This window comes from Aythya marila (assembly GCF_965140915.1).
Source record: "Aythya marila genome assembly, chromosome: 12".
Taxonomy (NCBI): Eukaryota; Metazoa; Chordata; class Aves; order Anseriformes; family Anatidae; genus Aythya; species Aythya marila.
Genome location: NC_139053.1, coordinates 4,434,073 through 4,454,589, shown reverse-complemented (window position 1 = coordinate 4,454,589; position 20,517 = coordinate 4,434,073).

Genomic DNA, 20,517 nt, shown 5'->3' with positions numbered 1-20,517 from the left:
GGTTATCAACAAGGCAAATATTATTAGTAAAGATATAATGATATTTTCCCTTCTAGAAAACACAGCCAGGAAACCAAAAAAAAAAAAAAAAAAAAAAAAAAAAAAAAAAAAAGGATCCTAGTGATTAGTTTATTCTAAAACAAAATGGAGAGTGGTTGAAACATAAATTAAAAAACAGTTAAAAATTACTATAACAATCGAAAATGCAGGAAAGTCAAATTATTGCAGATGTTTTTAGAATTGAAATAATTCAAGTTGAAACATGCCTGCCAAAGGTTCAAAATGTAAAATAACCTGTGGGACTGAGCAGCATTGGGATATATTACAGGAAAAATGTGCAAGATAAATGAAGCACAACAGCTAAAGTATCCAAAGCTCTTGCGAGTCGTGTTATATAATCAGCATGGATGTGGTGGACAGTGATCGAGGAAGCTTAGAAGTTCCCAAAGAGAAGGATAAAACATTAGGTTAATAACAGCCATGTACAAAATGACAGAGATTAACCACGCAGTTGTGATTACTTTTACAAGTGAGAAAAGAGAGATGGGAGCTAACAAAGAAGGTGGCAACTATAGAGTTATGATCATGTTGCCTTGCTAGAATTTATTCGTCAAGTTGCTCTTTCTAAAACAGCAATCCAGGCAGAAAAGGAGTGGAGAATTGTAGGATTTTGTGCATCCACAAAGCCTTAGGGTAGCTATATTGAACAGCAAATGGGAGCAACGTCCAATGGTATTCCCAGGTGCTAAGCCACAAATGCCAGCTCTGGGAAAGTATGCTTAAATCTAAACTCAATTCTAGCTACAATGCACAAGACAACAGATATTCAGAATTGCTTCATGCACAGAAAAGGAGATGGTGAAAATTGGCCTCACCAGGCTCCATCCAGGCTGGTGCTGTGCAAGCACACACTGCTAACAAGGAACAGCCACACGGTGGGTGTCGGTGTGAGCTGACACCATGGCACTGCTGCAGCTCTCCCTCGGTGCTCAGTGATGCTGTGACAAACCTACAGCACTCCCAAACCGAGCTCAGCCACCACAGGAGGCCGTTGCTACGTGAAGCCGCCCCGCAGCCACCGGAGGCCAGGTTGTGAGCAATGCCACTGGCCTGCCTGGGCTCAGGCTGACCTGATGCCGTGCGGGTGGACTTCGTGACCGATAGCTGCTCAAACGCACACCAACAGCTCCCTGCAGCATGGCATCTCTGGTTCCAGGATGCCTCTCTCTGTCAAACACTCCCGTGCTCAAAAGTTGTCTGGTTTTCTTTTGAAAACAGGTAACTATTTATTTAAGACTATTATTAAACTTCAAGTTTCAGCAAACATTTAAGACACAGTATGCTGTAGAAGTTCATATAAACTGCACCTGTAAGTGACATCTTTGCAATAGTCTCATACATAGGAGGCTCAAAGCTATTTCTTGCCAGCAGCAGTGATCCACAGACTTAGATGTTGTTAAAAAGCTTACAATATCAGCAGGGCAACTGCTGCCTCCATTAGAAACATGATACTAAGATGCTGATTAATACCAGGAGGGGGCTTTAATCAGCCAAAGCCATATGCTATTTAACTTAAGATGAAAGTACAAATGATAATCATTATTTCAGAAAGGATGTATTTAAAAGAAGAGCAGAACAGCAAGTGGCATCTTTTTATCATTAGAGCTTCTTCATGCAGCCCCTTTTTTTCTAATGCTTTATAAGCTTTTATGAACATCTGGATCATTTCTTCATTATATAGGCTTCCAATATCATTATGTTTGATGTAGCATTTTTAGTGGAGCTATGCTAAACTTCTAAATATACAATTAATTCCTATTAATTATAGTTTTCAAACTGGTGAAATTATCCATCATTAACTTAATCACTTGTATTTTATCTTAAAATTGTATTCACTCTTTTATAATCCCTACATCTAAAGCCATTTCTTCCCTAGGCTTTGTGTGATGTTTTGCATGCTGTTTGTATAAAGGTTTGCCAGCCATTTTCAACTGCTTGTAGAGCTGAAGCTGTCAGCAGCAGACCATTTTAAAATAGAACCTAATACAGCTTAGTTGTTTTACCAAGGAGTGCTTCAGAGAGAAGGGGGAAAAAAAGAATTGAATTGGGATCTGTAAAGGGCAAGACTTCATTAGATCTGATGAAACTTTAGTGCTATGTTCCCTACATCAATGGGAGGAGGAGGGGAAACCTTAAAAAGGGGAGAGTAAGGTAAGGGAGCTATTCACTGTCTTCCACTCCATGTGGCAATAATTCAGCATGAATAGAGCTGAATGATTTGGAAGTCTGCATCCACTGTACATGAAGAATTAAGAGCATCTCTAATACCAAGTTACAACACATCTAAAGAAAAAAAAAAAAAGAAAAAAAAAAAAAGGAAACTTTTCCAAGCTTTTTTCTGAACACTCTGGCCTCACTTTAGGTTTATTTGGTGGCTTAACCTGGAACTTAAATTATAACACCTTCACTGAATGCCTCCCCCAACCTCCAAGCCTGGAGTTGGATCTGTTTCCTTTTCTTTGATATGACATTTGCAAAATAAAAAGAGAAGCAATCAGAGTGTTTAAAAGCACCAGAGCTGACCTGCTTGGTTCTTGTCAGCCTGCTTTCAGACACTGGAAATCAGAAATGGTGCAGGGAGCCAGAACTCCTGTTAGCACGGATGAGACATAAGTATCAACTTTGTGGGATGTGGTGTATCCACTATGCGATAATCCAGTTGTTATCATTGTCAGATTTTTAGTTCTCAGCACTCCTCCTCATTGCAGAAATACCTGGAGTGGGTGGTCAGGCTTAGCTATTGTTTTCACTCCAGTCAAGGTCTACTTAAGCCTCTTTAATCTTCTCAGATTGCTCCAGGGCTCTCCCCACCCTGAGCCAATGGCCCTCCACAGAGCAACAGAGCAGGGTAAATCGGAGTTGGGTATGTGCCGATACAGCATGGAGTCCCTGCAGCACTGCTCTCCATCCTGCTAACCCCGAGTTCCCAGGCAGCACCTTTTTGGTGAGACCCAAGGCCCACAGAAAGCTGTCCAGCTTCTGCACTCGTACCCAGTCACAGCCCAGAGCGCACCGCTGGTGCCTGGTTTGTACAAACCCTGAGCAATGAAACCTCTGCAAAAGACAATTTTCACCAAAGTCTAATGCTCTGAGCAGGTATTTTCTAATTCCATCATGCTTCTCCTCTCTTGCAACTTTTTCTCTGCTGGACCTGAAGGAACTTAAATGACATTCACATACATCTTATTTTCACAAGGAATGTAGTATCATCCTGGTTTTGTCATACAGGATGAAAGAGCACCTCCTCTGCTTGAATTTACCAGAGAACTGTTAAACACATCAAAAGCATGAAGACCTCTGATTCTCACAAATTAGGCTGTCTGATCTTTGTCTTTGTTTCACTGACGTTCCACGATAGCATACACTTTCTGTAACTTTACCTTAAATTTGTTTATTTAATTGTCTCCTGTAATTTCAGAAACCTCTGGTCACAGCTCCAGATGGCCCCTTCTTCTATTGGGTTATTTAAAGGATTCTCCTCTTTATTCACGATACCATGTGATATCAAATTTTGGGCTCACAGTTCCTTAAAGTAATACTTTTTACTTACAGTTCCAGCTGCCTCAGTATCACAGAACCATGTGTTCCTGCTCTGCTCATCTCCCAGACTCCCATTTCGGGAGGCAAACATACTTAAAAAATACAGTTCCCAGTGCCTCAGATTACAAGGAGGCTGATTCTACATCACTCCCCCTCTCTTCCATCACATGCTGGAAAAATCTTCTTGCTTCTGTCAAAAAACAAAACAAAACAAACAAACAACAACAAAAACCAACTTGACTGACACTGGAAATTCATGTTCCAAGAGAGAGACTGAGCAGGAGCTAAAGTTTGTTTTATTTGTTCTGTGATGAGACAAGGTTGTCGTTGGTTTTGAAAACTTGTGGCAGCATGAGAGACCCAGCAGCAAAGCTGCTCCTGCTGGGGGTGGAATCCTTTGGTCTGTTTTAATCACTACTCAATTTCCTTCCAGCTCCTGCCCCTCCCTTGGTTCTGCTCTCATTTTCTCTCCCCTCCTCTAAATGGAAATTTTCAAAAATCAGACTCAGGCATCCGACCCACAGCTCACCTCCAGGTGTGCCACAATATGCCTGCTCGTCACGGGGGCTGCTTTTGCTCTGGAGGGCAAAGCTTTTGCCTTTGATCATGCCAGATGTATTTTCTCCTCATAATAAACTGAAAATTACAATCATCCCTTTTGGTCTCCAACAGCTCATTTGCCCATTATTTCTTCAGTAAGGCATACAATGAGTACTCGGGTAAAGTGCTACACAGCCTAATGCAGTTTTAAACCAAAATTCAGAACGAGTGAAAATGAACTGTCTCTCCTGAAGTAAATTAGCTGCCAGGTGCTCCAAGATCAAGACTGCAACATCCAGATCCAACAAGGCTGGAACTTGTGGTTTCCTTCAGAAGTTTCTAAATCAGGCTAACAAGGCTGGCCCACAGTTGACTCCTCCTGGTCCTGAATAATGTAGGTACCTCTCCTTTGCAAATCACTCCTGAGTGAACACAGAGAGCAGCATGCTCCCAGTTGCTTCTAGGTGCTGTGGAAGACATTCACTTGGCCCCTGTATAAATTTATTCTGGAAAAGATTGCAGCTGCTTCAAGAATGTAAGAAATGCTGGATTAGGCCTGCGGTGCGCCTAGGCCAGCTTTCTGTCTCCAGCAATAGAGATGTAATCTTTAAGTCCAGCCCTTTACTTCCTGTCTTTCAACCAGTTTTCAGACCTTAAAATAATCTGTCCGCCAATTTCATGGCAACTCACTTTCTTCAACAATCTTTCATATGGAACCTTGTTAAGAGCTTTTTGAAAATCCCAGCCTTGATGTCCACTGGATCTCCTTTATCCACATGCGTATGGACACCTTGTTGAACTGCAGTGGGTTAGGGGCAGGATTTCCCCTTCCAGAAGCTCCATGCCCAGCACAGCACACCTCTCAATGAGCTCACTGACCTTTGGATTCCCTCTGGAGCTCATTTTGTATTTCACTTACATTCCAATGAAGTAAGCTCTGACACAAGCACCCAGATGAAGTAGCACAATCCCTGACATTCCCTGGGTTCGGTCCATTTAGTGGTGCAAAGGGTGTCAAAATTTTGCAGCTCCACCTAGCCATATGATATAAACCCAGAGCCTTGTGCCTTCCCTGCTGCCCCAAAACAGCCCCTCTTGAAGACTGTGTTGTGTTTTTTTTTTTTCCCTCTGACACAGATCTCCAGAACTAGCACACAAAGCCTTTAACAGATTAAGGTGCCTGGCTCCTAGTGGTCCCATTGCTTACAGAAGGGGCTGAGGATTGGGAGGTCCTGAGGCTGCTCACAAGATAAATAAATAAACCAGCCAATTTTTGGTCAACAGCAGCAAGGACTGAGAGACTCCATTAGTACTAAAAGCCTTGAGCTGGAGTCCCAGCTCTGCCTCTGACAGGCTGTGGGGCTCTGGAAATTCTTCCCATATCCATTGCCCTCTGCACTTACCTTGTCTGCTTAGCTTGTGATCTCTTAATGACAGTGATTGGCATGAGACATTTGTACAGTGCCAGTAACACAGGCATCACAGCACAGCCTGGGTTAGGACCCCAAAGTGCTACTCTAGTAACAACGTGCGGGACTCCTCTGGCATTGCAGTAAGCCTTACCTGCACTGCAACATCCACCTGCTTTGGTGGGTGCTATGTATGCATCTGGTACACATAAATGTCCCTGTGTCTTTCTGCATGTAAATGTCACGCTTTGAAGGCTCTTCTTATTGGGACCAGTCATTGCTTGTTAAGCTCTGCCAGATTTTTCAGCACCATAGAGGTGGGCCCATGGAGCCTTACAGCGTGAGCAGGGTAGCAAACCATTTGGAGGAGGTGTACAGCACATACAGCAGGAGCTGGCTCACTTCAAAGTGCTCCACGGGAGCTGGTTGCACTGGAGGTTGTGGCAGGTTCTCAAGGAGCTGGCAAAGGGGACAGTGCTTGGGCGCTCAGCTAACAGGAGTTTTTGAGCACACACAGCAAGGCATGAGGCTGTGCTAAACAAGGAAGGAGGCAGAAAGACAGGAGGGTGTGAGGCAGACAAAAAGAACAGGAGGAGGGACAGAACAAAATCAGTGCTATTATCTGGGGGAGGGACACTACAGATCAAAGCTCTTAAGGCTAAAAAATTAAAATTGCTATAAAGGGATTAGATTAAAATGATGGAAAACAGTGGGGGGTGGAAACGTTGAGGCATTGCATGCCACATACTTTCTAGTGTTCAGCATCTCATATATATCAGAAAATTTAAGAAAGACCCTTTTGAGAGTCCCCCTTTCTCCTCATTGCAGAGACATCTGATTCCCCATGACAAGGTACTGGCAAAAGGCAGCCCTGAACTTCTGAGCTGGAGCACGACAGGACCGTGATTCTGTAATGGATCTGTCCTCACACGAGTGAGGCTGAACAGGGCTTTTAGGCCCAACTACAATATAAATGATACAACAAATCATCATCATCAGTACCGGAAGCTGATGCAGTGTGGTGCTCCATTGAAGAATACTGCAGTCCCACAGCCTGAGAGAGACAGAGAGAGAATACAGCTTGAACAAATTAGTCTAGTGGTTCTTCTGTCTTTTCAAGATACAAATGCCAAGATCACCCCTTCCCTGCCAGTCCTATTTCAATCCCTCTGCCTGGAGAAGCTGAACTGAGAAAGGATCATAACAAAACGAGGTGATTAAGCCTCCGAGAACAAACACGGTTCCTTCTGCACAAGTGCTGAGGGGTAAAACTTTCTTGCTTCCAAAGTCTTTTGAGAGTCCTGAAATTCTTTTCTTCTGTGTTGCATTTTGAAGTTGCTCCCCACGAATATCCTTGTCAGACAATACTAACTCTCCACCTACTGACTGTCAGTAGTTTTCACAGAGCTGACATTTAAAAGACTCAGAGCTTGAAAGCTAATCTCTCTTCTCAAAAGTTATATTTCCCAGCAAATATTTGGATATCTACCAGACAAATAAAGCAAATGTGGATGTCTCTTTGTAACAACTCGACCACAAAGTTTAAAGGCGGTAGAAGAGTAGGATTTAATTTGACTGAAAAGATACTTGAGAAAAACTGCTGTCAGCTTCAGCCCAGAGTTATATTAACTGGATTTTTTTTTTTTTTTAACACACAAAATAATCTAAATTAAAAGTTCACTGTTGTAAATGCAATACTAAGGTCCATGCAGTCATCTGCTGGAGCCACAGTGTTGATGAAGAGTGGATTCAGTGCATCAACAACTTATCATGGCTTGCAGCGAAGAAAATACCTATAACACCAATGAGAGGTGTGATGACTGTGTTCAGACTTCCAAGTTATCCTGGGTACAGCCAGGCTGGGTACAGCTGAGTGTTTTTACAACAGCAATGACCTGAGTATGCTCAGATTCTCAGGGCTTTACAGGCTGTGTTAAATTCTGCTCTGCAACAGCTTCCCTGCCACGAGAACCAGAGCTAGGTAAAGCCAGCTTGAGGGTATGTGGGATCCCCTCGCAGCAACAGAAATACAATGAAGTCCTTGAAAATGTTTTGGTTTTCTTTTTTTTTTTTTTAGAACTACCCAACCCCATTGCACTTCAAATTAAGCCTAAATTTTAAATGGCAACAAGAGGCCTTGTCCATGAAGATCTCAGATGTTGTGTCCCATTTTAGCACAAGACACATTACTTCAGCTGCTGCTATTGTTACGGATAGCCTGTTCTTCCTAACAAGTCAGATTATTAAAAAAAATATATATATATATATATTCTTCCACTGTGCAGCTTCAAGTAAACTTGAAAGCACAAGATTTAATTAGCAAATTTTGGGAGAGCTTCATGCAAGAGTAAAGAAACTAACCCCTATATTTCTGTTCCAAACACAACCGTTTTAATTCTGCTCCTGTGCTCATGACTGCCCAAGATGCTTCTGTTCTTGCTCCCACAACTTGTTCAAACCCCAAAACAAGGTCCTGGAGCTTCAGGAGGGGAGAGCTCAGTGAGGCTCTACCTGTGCACAGTGGTCTTCAGCAGGAATTTTTCCAAGAGCTCTCCAAAGGGTAGTGCAGCTGCACACTATCCCCAGGGAAGCTTCCCCATCCTTGAATTTTTCAAGGCATTTCTTAATGTACATGAGAGCCACAAGTTGATGGTGAAAGTCAAACAAACAAAACAAAAAAAACCCCTCCTGTTTCCCTGGATCCCTGTGGAAATCCATTCCTCAACCATCACACACCAAATATCCAGTCATGTCTATTTCCCAACAAATATTTCTCATCCTAATGGGCAAGACTCATTTCAGTGTCATACAGGTTAACGCGCACAAAGGGAGCCTGACTATGTCTGAACTTGCCATTAGGTAGATACACCTAACACAACAGGCACCTCCAGCAGGGTTTCTCTGTCCTGTTAATCAATAAAAACTATTTTGCAGCCTCAGCCTAGTGGAGAGGTGGCAATATCAAGACATTGATACATTTCAGACTCAAATCCTTCAGCACTGTCTTGGCACAGATGATGACTGCCACAGCGCCCCGGCTCCCATCGCAGCCCCCAGGTGCTCCTTTTCCAGGGTGCACTTGCTCTGCGAGTAAATCCAACAAAGTGCACGTGGTTTAGCAAGCCAGCCTTTACACCAGCATCAGGAACAATGAATTAGAAACACAAAGTCGGTACCAGTAGCAGCACGATATAGCAGTAACACAGCCTTCTACAGCTAAGTTTCTAGTGATATCATGAGATGTTCTGGGACTGAAAAATATGGGGTTTGGGTCCAGAAGGTATCTCTCCCTTCATCCCCAAACTGCTTAGCTTTCCTGAGTGACAATCACTGTGTTACCTACTACCAGGTAACCTAGTTATCACTACTAGGTTATGATACCTCTGGATCTTAGGGGAGAACTTAATTAAATTATTGACACTTTTCTTTATTTAATGCAACTTCTGTGAGTGTTGAGACACAAGACACCACAAAGCAACCACTATAAACTTCCAAACTATAAAGTGCTATTTTGTACTTTCCTCTCTGTTGTTTTTCCTGGTTAACGCCGTACCTTCTGAAAATTACACATTACCAAACTGAGAGCAGTGGGTAGCATATTTATGATTGTTAAGTAAAACCACTGAAAGACCCCTCATTTCTTACAAAACAACAAGGATTTTTACAGAATTCCTCTCTTGGTTCAACACTTAAAAAAAAAAAAAAAAAATCCACTTTTTTCTTAATCTCTTAAACTTGGGCTAAGCAGAGTTTTAAGGTTTGCAGAGCTGTTCTCCAGCTGAGTGTTTCCTTTTAGATATGCACACCTCCTTGTTGGACATTCATTATCAAACCTTGTGTTTGCCTTTTATCTACAAGTCCTCTTCAGTGTTCAGCATAAACTACATGGACACCTTGCAGATTGACATTTCTTCATTCATGCTTTACCTTAAACAGCATGCGAAGACATCAAAGAAGAGGAGCCGACTTTGATGTTACAAAATGAAAAACGCCTCATGATTTGCCAAGACCAGGGGAACTTGTAGTTTGCTCTTTTTCCCTTAAAGAAAGACTACTACTTTCCCCATGCATATGTGAAAATCTTTGCCTTTTTCACCGAACTTGTATAAACATTTTGTTCCCTGTAAGAAAAACAAACATGCTACATCTTGCTCCAGCCCAAAAAATACAGGCCCCAGTGCCCAAATGAAGGTGGCTTAGAGGAACACGCACACTTTATGTAAGAGCATATTTGTTTTGCACCTGTGACTTTTACACGCTCAGGTGTGATGACCCCCCCCCCAACACTGATAATCACAGTGCATGTGTTCTGTTTTTCACTCACAAGTCACTGCTGATAGGGATTTAGAAAAGCTTGCTCATTCCTATGCTGTAGGTGAGGAAACCATGCAGCAAGCAATGTTATTTGGGCCAGCCATGACAGCAAATAGCCAGCGCTACGACAAAGCAGTCCTGGTTCCCACGTGGGTAGCTCACTCTGGCCATGAAATAAAGGGCAGTGGTGCTCTGCACCTTAACAGCCACAGAAAGTGCTGGCAGCCCATGGGGCAGCCAGTCATCCTTACCTGAAGGTGCTGTGCACCACGATAGGAACGGATTGACTTGCTTCATTAGTTGTGTTCCTATTGTTTTGAATGCTATCCAGGGTGGTTTTCTTTGCAAGCTTTGTTTCATTGCTTGAAGTGAAGAACTGCCCTGTCCTTATAAGGACAGTAGGAATGTGCATAATTAGTCCAAGGCTAAAGAATAGAGGCATTCAGAATGAACATTTGTTATTGATTTCCCAGACTGCAGTTGAACTGAGAAGAATATCACGAGAGGAAAAGATAGGTAATTAAATGTGATTTGTTAGAATGCTGCCTAGCTAGGTCATTGCATATGTATTATTCGGCTGCACTGCTTCAATGTAAAGTGCACAGTTCCTCTCCCTGGTACAAAATCCTTTGATTAACCAGCCTCCCTTCGCTGGTGGAAGGGGCCAGCCCTTTTGTTGTTTCGCTGCCGGCAGCATTGCTTGTGCCATTTCTTTAAGACTCTTCATCAGATGTGGTTTGTCAGGAACATGCTTAGACTGTAAGTCAGAATAGAGCTCATTTTCTTTGATGTGCATTTGTAATGTGCCTGCTCCGAAAGGAGGGGAATAAACTTTGGTCACGCTGTTAATCTTCAGGAACTACATTTTAAGCAACTTGATGTGAGTGGACTCGGCACATACCGTAGTGTCAGCTACTCCTTTCAAACAGAACTTTATCAATAATTGGTGCCAACACAAGAACTCACGTCAAACATTTACCATAATAGATTCAACAGGAATGTGTTTAGCCCCAACCTTCTGCTGTAGAGAGGCCTTTTATTTTCAGTTTAGAGTCTGAAATTTTCCAAATCAAGATGCATAGCTACCACTTCACCTTTTTTTCTGGCTGTATCACAGTCAAAGACCAGCACGGATATGACCAGTTTGACCATTTGGCTCCAGCATTTTAGGTTCTGCACTCAAGATTTTTATCCTTGAGCAAGTGTTTTGCATACCAAGGAAGTCTGAAAGTGAAAGGGTTACATTTCCTTGAAGGTCCACTTGAATGACTGTGAGAGGAGAGCCAAAATGGTAATCAGATCCCTATGAGATCATATTGAAAGCAGCCATGCCTATTTCACAGAGTCTTCTGATGTTGCAGGGGTCTGTAAAACATTTAATCACTGGAGTTCCAATAAGTTGAGATTTGTTGTGAGTGCTGTAGAGAGCACTCGCCTGAGATAAAATGCTGCCTGGTAATGCTCTTATGGCTACATGAGCCAGAATGCAATCGAATATCCATGGTGATTTAGCCTTGCATCATCATCCCAGAGAGGGGGATGCAGGATTTTCACAGCTACATAGCAGTGGATTAATGTAACTACTCATTACAATTCATGGGAGGCCTGATCCAGCTTCTGTTAAAGTCCAAGTAAAGATGCTGTTTGAATTTCTTGGGCATCTGGACAGTGGTTTGTGTGTCCCATCCTGTAACTGCCTTCTACCACAGAAGCAGGCCCAGGTTTCTCCGTTACCCAGGTGGCAGCTATATGCATGTTGGTCTGCCCTCATTACCCAGTGGAGGACAGGTGACTGTAATTCTGTCAGACAAAGAGGCATTGGCACAGACAGGATTAATGGCTAAACTTGCTCTACCTTGCTTTTATTTTATTTTAACCTGTGAAGTTCTGATTGACATAGAAAATAAGTTTGGCAGAAACTATGTTGATATCCACTTCTGAACTAAGGAAAAGAGTGGGGTTTTGAAGATGGCTCTTCAAAAACTCAGATGTGATTGCGTGCATATGAAACCAAAGTCGCTTAGCTAACAATGTACTATCTCATCTGACTCAGAGTTTGCAGGAGCCAAGAGAAAATCCATGTTAGCCTATATTCTTTAAACAGCAAACAACCATTATCCAGTTAAACCTGCACCAAACAAACCTTTTATTAGGCCTAGCTTTTGAGAAAGCCCTTCTCCACTAATGGGTATGACTTGCAGCTTACTTTGAAAGGTTCAGAAACCAAACTAAAAACGAACCAAGATTAAAGAGCAAATTACTCACACAGGTCAATCCAAATGACCCCTTCCAGTTTCTTGCAATAATCCAAACCTCTAGACTGTCTAAAGACCTCATAACACTGGAGAAATCTAAAAGGTAGTTTATGTCTCTCAAGTGGTTAAAAAAAACAACAAACATCTGAGTCCATTTTATGCTACAGTTTCTAGCTTTGCTGCCACTACCAAGAAACAGAACAAGCAAGTTTGTAGGTACTGAGGTTAAAAGATGTTTCAGCGTGTGGTTTATTTGTTCTTTCTACCTACACAATCAAAACCAATATATATTAGTTAAAAAAAAAAAAAAAAAAAAAAAAAAGTGAGACAATGTGTTTAAAAACGCATCTTTTTGTAGTGCAGTCTAGACTTTTTAACAACTGAATAGGAAATATTACCTACTTAATTACTTGCTGGACTACTAGAGCCAACAAAATAAAACGGATCCCTCTGATCAAAGACCACAGTTTTCAGAGGTGGCTCTTGAAATACTTCAGGTTTGGAAACAGAAGCCTCAGACCATCAGTCCTTTCCCCTTGTCTGACAGGCACTTACTGAAGAACAGAAGAGGTTTGCCAGCAGATATTTTGAGTGTCAGGAAAAAGAAAAAAATATCATGAATTAATGTGATTTTGGGGAGAATTATATTGCCTAAAATACCATTGTTAGTACAATTTTTTATTATTTTTATTTCTGTGACAGATTTGGCAGATTTATGCAGCACCTTCTTGACAGTATGAAGTTATGTGTGTGACTTAACCTTTTTATTTCTGCCTTTTGGAGTTCAGTCTCTGTCACTGTTGCCCTCTTTATTCAACTCCTCTGTAGATTCAGTGCTCCTGACACTCATTGTTATTCTACTCTCTGCTTTCAACATTATCCCAGTGAGATTCCCTCCTTGTCAAAGCACTGACTCAGTACCTTAGAGGACGGTCTGTTGATCTCTAAGACATGTGCGAATCCTTCTGGTCTCACTATTATTTATTAGGTGGCTAAGAATGCCAAGATATAAAATGTTTAATGCAAAAAAATGGTCACAACATTATTTATATCACTTATGTGGTAGTAATAGAAATATCACAACAATTTAGTGCTCTGCTTTGTGTTACTGATAATGGTTTAGCAGCATCCCCTGCCCCGCTAGCAACCAAATACCATACTACAGCAACTTTTCCAGGCTGCCTATCAGATGTTTTTGAGGAAAATTGTATAGAGGCACAAGGACTAACCAGGTGAAGTGCTGCATGCTCCCTTTGGTCTCCAGGCCAAACACTGAAAAGCACAAAAGCACACCATCTATCTATAAAGCCATATTTATCCTCCTTTTTTCTTAAACCCCAAATAAACCCTGGTCAAGTCACAAATCACCATAAATATTCCTGTTAGGCATTACCCTATTCTTAAAGAAATAGTTGTCAGTACCAACTCGGATGCAGGAAGCTCTTTTTAGTTTTGTAAAACTGTGTGGCAGCAGAGTAGAGATGGAAAGGCAAAGGGAGCAGATTAGTTTCTCCAGCAGCAGTTACACCCACTTAAGGTGCCCACACCCCAGCACAAGCTATGCCTTTGGCTGCCACAGCAGTATGCTGCTGTTCCAGCATCAGTGCGTCCAGGCTAGGGGACTTGCCCTGTCTGAATGGGCCTCGCTTCCAGGCATGGCGTCAGCCAGCTCCAGGACTTTCCAGAACACAATACAGCCATGAACAAAAGCAGAAGACTAAAGACAGTACAGTCAATAAGGGTAACAAGAATAATCAGAATTAAATAGCAAAAGCCATCATCAGACTGACACCCAGGATGATGGACTGGGAGTTTTGGAAAGGACAGGATCACCCATTTGCTGCAGGCCTTAAGACAAGCTCTGACCATGCTGAGGAGACTTGGGAAGCAACTTCTCAATGCTGAAGCTTTTATCCCATCCTTTAAAGGCATGCAGCACTGGCTCCTGCCTAAACTGGAACTCTACACCAAAGTACCTGCTGGCATTGCCTATTTTGGTAATATTTTGTGAGGCATCACGATCTCTGCAAGTTTTATAAATAAACCCATTCATTACTAGCTTAATTAGCTGACCTCATATAGTTGGAAATCCTGGTTAAGGACCGTGGTCTGTTCCCTCCCCAGTGGCAGATAAACAAGCATTACCCAGCAGTGACCCAACCACTTCTGTCAAATCTTTCCAACATCCTTGGAACTTTCCAGAAAACAAGGAGTATGTTGCATTTTTTTGCTTGGCACTACAGCACGTAGCACCCTGTAACATCAGACTGACATTTGTCTTGCCCCAGTTGCACATATAGTTGCAGTTAAGGGAGAAAATGAGTTCTTGTATCATTAGAGACGAAAGTGCTATCACACTGAACTATCACACCACTCAACCCAAAAACAATGTCTACAGACAAGTCTCCTTACCTGAAGAGCACACAAGTAGGAACTAGATGTGTAAATGCCTTCAGCAAGTGGCAAAAAAGAAGGGGAAAAAAATCTATTGCAAGTGGCCAATACAGCAAATTACAGCTGACGGTCTTACTGTTAATCGAACTAATACGATATCATACAAAATGATTAAGGACTTAACTGGGCCTAATGCTCTATCACTAGAGATATGAAACTCATGGCAATCATGATAAAATACATGAGCAATTTAAGCCCTTAATGTAAAGAATAGCTGTCATTTTCTTTGATTTATCAACAGCACAGCAGCCTTCTTGACAGTATGTTCTGTATGCTACAGTGAGGCCTGACATCTTACAGGACATCAGGTCTCTTGTGCATGAAGATGAAGCTTTGTTGATTCATAATTCCCCCAAAGAGTCCATAACTGTGGATTGCAGTGTTCAGCAAGTGCAGACTGAGCACTTAGATCCCAAAGAATGAAAAATGGGACTGTTAAGTGATTAAAGCAGGAACATTGTAGACAGAAATCACAATTAAAAAGAAAGTGTGTATCTCATCATCAGGTGATCAAGTTAATTACTGGTGATGAGGCATGAAGTAGCTATAAATGATACTACCTTCAGAAAACTCAAGGTTTCAGGTGGGAGATTAAATCTGGAATTAAAATAGAGTTAAATTTAAATTCCAGAGTTCAGTGGAAGCTGTACTGGAATAAAAGAAAATCAGAAATCAGCTCTATGCTTCTAATTGAAGCAGTTTGGAAATGCAAACTTAGAGAGCTGACTGCTACACTTAAAGGAAAGAAAGCATCTCTTCACACTGAGCATTTTCATCTTTCAATCTCTGAGCATCATTACAAGTGAAGAATTCAAACCTGTCACAACTCTTCAGCTTTACCAAGTAAAACCTGCTGCAGAACTACGATTGAGCCAAACCTTTCTCTCTTGAGCGGACATCCTAGAGCAGTTTGTGGAATTACTGCCACAAAACACCCCTTGTGACTCCTTTCAGAGCCTAAGAGACTTTGAAACATCATTAATTCATTTTCCTTGGGGAATATGATTTTCAGTTTTGTTTTGTTTTTTTTTTTTTTTTTTTGTTGTTGTTGTTGTTGTTGTTATTGTTTTGTTTTTGTTTGTTTGTTTGTTTGTTTCCTTTATTTTTATCCTTATGGTAATTTTCTACTCAGAACTCTAAAGAAAGGGATTCATATCCAGTCTGCCTCCAAAATTATCAGAGTAATAAACCAGGTAGGAAGCAAGCTCACTGACCTAACCAGAGTCAGCTGGGCTCCCTGAAGGAAAAAGGAAATGACAGAAAGACATCAGAGAATGAAAAATAAAAATCTAAGGCCCATGCTAGCAGGGTGAGCTGGTCAGAGCATGCCAACTCCATCCTACTTCAGGTGAAAATGTCTAATATTATAGCTGGCCAGCAAATAAAGTAGGAAAGTAAATTCAGAAGTTCTGAACATTTTTCATGCTTTTTAACTTGACATTTAGGGTTGCCGATTGGCCCAACTTGCAGACAATAGAAGTTGTAGTCATGTCACACTTTTTAAATGGCTCCGTGTTCGTGCTGGCCTTGAACATGCAGCATTTGCCACAAGGGTGGTATTGACAGAGAGGACGTCAATGAGAGAAAGGTACGAGGGATCCCCTGGCAGCCATAGGGAATGACAAATCAACTGGCTCTTTTCATCAAAGTGATAGAAACAGAGTTGATCAAAACAAGCAGAAGGCACTGTTCTGTTTGGTCTGTACACTTTGTACGCTGCCACTTGGGAACTTAATTAGTCTGCATGCTTTATGTTTCTATCTTTAGTCTGATGGCATACAGCTGTTCTTTTCAACATCACTGCCTACTGCCCTTTCCTTGCTGCTGGGGCACATTTGTAAATAGGAGAGGCGAGATGGGCTGGAATTTAACCCTCTGCCGCTGCAGCCGGGGCTTGTGAGTGGACTGCGGACCTGGAGGAGCCAGGAGGTCCTCCCTCAACCCCCACAGCCGCCAGGGGTTCTAGGCTGCTGGTGGGAAGGTGCCTCTCTGGCTGTTGCTGTTGGAGTCAGGCCTCATAATTACCTGATTAATTAACCTAAGCTGCACTAGTAAAGGTGACTAAAGGCAGGGCCTTGGTGGTTGCCTAAAATAGTCAGTTTCAGCCCAGGTGGTTTTAAAGTGGTAAAACATGGTTTTAAAGTGATGAAGCAAATTGTTCTATCACCTCACATGAGCTCTTTGTGTTTTTTTTTTTTTTTTTTTTTTTTTGTTCGTTTAATTATGGAAAGGAGGCTCAGTGGGCCCTCATCCCCATCAGGAAAACACCACTGCACAGGGACAAACCCTAGAGCCACGTGGCACTCCTCATCCTGACACCAGGCCTTCTCGTCAGCAAAACTTGGCCAAAATGCCAGAAAGCCAAAAAATAAGCGTTCTGACAGCAACCATACCTGTTGTGGTGAGGGAGGCATCAAACCATGATAGTTTCTCCTCAGCTATCATCTAATCAGTGATGGTGGTGATGAGCCAGAGGTGGTGCTCCCCTGTCTGATCCCAGTGGCAGTAGCCGTTACTTTTATTTGCACTGAAATGGGCCCTGAGGGGCACAGGGAACCTTCTGGAACCTGCTAGGGCTGCCCCATAGAGCCTTCCGGAAGGTTCCACGGAGGTGCCTCAGCTTGGGGTGGGTTTAGGTCAGCACAATTTGGAGCAGGGATCAAAAGCCTTCCCGATATCCCTGCTGCCAGCACAGTGGCTGACCACATGCCTCTGGAATGTCCTCCCTCTGGAGAGGCACTTGGGCCCTTCCAGAGTGAGGAAAATCCGCCTGAATTATCAGTGCACTGAGGATTTCCACTCAGTGTGGGGTATAAAAGCTGATGCACTTAACAGATTCCTGGGGTCATGTTGTGTGCTACCCTGTGAGACGTGTGGAGCAAGAAATATGTTCTGCTGCTGGTCTGGAAATGAAAATAAGATGCATATAAATGAGGAGAAGTGAGGCCTGGATATGAAACACATTGTGAAGGTATGAAAGGAAAACAAGCAGTAATAGATTTAAGACTCATCTTAAATCTTTGTTCTGCAAAGATTATCCTTGCTTTTGTTTAAATTCATTCCCCCTGAAAGGCATCCATGGCATTCATCTGGAGCAGCAATGCTAGACCTTATTTCAAGGTATCAAGGCCTGGCACTTTCCCCAGAAAATCTCTTGCCATGATTTATTCCTGTGTCTGTAGGAGCCAGTGACCAAGATTGTGCACGGATTTGGAACATGGGAGAAAAAATTTAGGACTGAGATCATGAGGGGTCCATGGCTTGGTCAGATTGAAGTGCAGGAAAGAACAACCTTGTCCAGCTGCCAATTGAAGCCATACTTAAGCAAAGTCTCAGGAACAGCACATGAGAGCTGCCACTTCTGGTTGCCTATGTGTTCAGCATCAAGGTGAGCGTTAGCACCCTATATACCCAGATCTACTGTGGTTACATCTCAGAAACACAAAGCTGGCTTTCTGGGCTGATGTTGACAAGAGAGGAAGGGAATGCACCTCTGAAGTATACGCAATAAATTAGATTCTTCAAAATGCCTTTGCTTGTGTCATTTCTTAGCCTTGCACTTTCAAGTGAGACATGTAAATCTCCCAACTGGAGTGCAGCCAGCACCCCCAGGTCCAGCATTAACCCCCCAGTTCAGAGAGCAACTATTTTTTCTCAGCAGTTAAGAAGTTACACATTCATCTATGCCCTACTCCCAAAATTTACCACATCAATAGCCTCCAACTCCTGCCCCCCCTCCCCCTTGTTTCTGTCTCTTGTAATAATTTTTTTCATAGCCTAGAAATTCCTGCTTTACTACCTTGACAGTGATGGTAACGTCAGGTGCTGCATATCATGCCACACTCATGAGTTTTACATTCCTACGACATGGCAGACTTTGATACAATTACAGCTCAGCTACATATCTTAATTTATGTTACAATATTGCTGTAGTGATATCGGAGACAAATGTTTAATTCACAGAACCTCAGTTTCAAATTGCAGTCCCTGAATGCAAACAGCAGACTTCAATATTTTTTCATCAATTTCTTAGTTCATAAAAATCAATTTTTGTAGAGTTTTTACACTGCACATAAAAGACTGTGGCATCAATTAGCCTTAATTCTTTTTTTTTTTTTTTCTTTTTTTTTTTTTCTTTTTTGGAAACCTCTTTGTAGGAAAATCTCATATTTCAGCAATTTGCATTATCCACACAATCTGCTTTGAAGTTCTAAGTTATGGTAAGAAAAGGATCCACTTATCTGCACATAAAAAATGTTCAAAGCTTATAAATTCCCTGAAACAGATGTACATTATCATTGGATTTGCCTTTCTCTCTTTGCTGTTGCATGGCTAATAGAGTTTCATGTGCCCTCTCACATCCTCCCCATTTAGCATCTTTTCTCTACAGAAGCATGCACCCTACTGTGCCAATCCACACTTCAAAGATTTCTGTCTATCTATTAGAAACAAAGCACAAAGTGAGAACATATGGCCCCTTTTAAATTTCCCACATTTAAGTCAATATCGTTTCTTTTCTCCTTTGGCAAGAAACATAATAAGGTTTATCTTCTCCCTTCCTAAATCTGCTGGCTCTCTCAAACTGCTTGTGCCAATTCAGCAGTTACTTTGCAGCATCAGACTTGGCAGCACATATGAAAACAAAATCTCTAATTTTTTAAATTGCTTTTATTTCTCCAGATCAAGAAGATGCATTTAAATGATGAAAAAGGATGAAATGTAACTGCACACTTTCAGATAAGTGGATTTTAAACCCATGAAAGGGCACAGCAGAGAGTCAACAGCAAAAAAAGAAATTGTCATATTCAAGTTCTTTTCACAGTGACATCTTTCCAAACATTTCCTATTACTAACTAAAGGTATGGAAGAGCATTTTGGAATCTGAGGCCTTACTGCGCATGAGCATTCACTGCTCTCATGTCCCAGAGCATCCTTAGAAACCCAGCATAATGGCATTTAGGGGAGTGGTTAGGCAATAACGAGACATTGCTGTCTCTTTTGAGGTAAAGGAACAATTACTTGCCTCAGAATCATGTTGGGTCTTCTTTTTCTCTGCTCTAGTTACAGGCATAGTGAGTGTACTTCTTGTGTGCCTGGAAGCAGAAATTTCTGACCATTTCTTTGGAGTGACTCTATCCCAGATAACAGGAAAAGCAGGATGCAGGCTTAGCTCAAAGTGAGTTCTGCTGTGTAGAGGATTTCCTCTGTTTGTGGGCATTAAAACCACCATCTATGTGAGAAAAGACTCTAAGTAAAATAAACATCATTAGATAGCATTAGCCACATAGGTAGTATCCTGCGAATACTACCTAATTTATGATTCAGTTATAAATAAATAGGTTGCAGGGATAATGTTTTTGGCAGGACAAGGAGCGAAAGCCTTGCAATGCTCCTGGAAACACCACGATTTACTCCTTTAATTTAATGTCTCTAGCTAAGATGACTCCATGTTTCAGACTCCTAAGCTGTCAAGCTTGTGATCTTTAAATTAATCGATTTTAGCATCCATTTATTGGACCAGGAAAATTCTTATAAAAACCTGCCCCTGATCAGTGCAAGCTGTGAGTGCCCCAGGGCCCTGATTCCAAGAAAGTGTAAATTGAAGTACCTCTGTTTACATCTGCTGATCCAGTTAAGCCACACAAAGTTTCCATTGAAACTCATAGAAGTCACATGTGCAGAGCCATTGAGGGATATGGCCTTAACAGATGGCATAGCCAAACAGCAAGAAGTTGTGATTAAAGACATCAAAAGTAAGAAATATTCCCCGAGAAAGCTGTAAAGAGAGAGGAGGAATGTGAGGCCCACAGTGCTGCCTTTTGCTCCCTTCATACTTTTGCACTTACTGGAAACTCCAAGTCTCTTTAATTGAGCTTTTCCTCCCCTCCACTCCTTGCAGGGTGAGGGGGTTAATTGCTGCAGACTGGAACATTACAGTTTTCGTA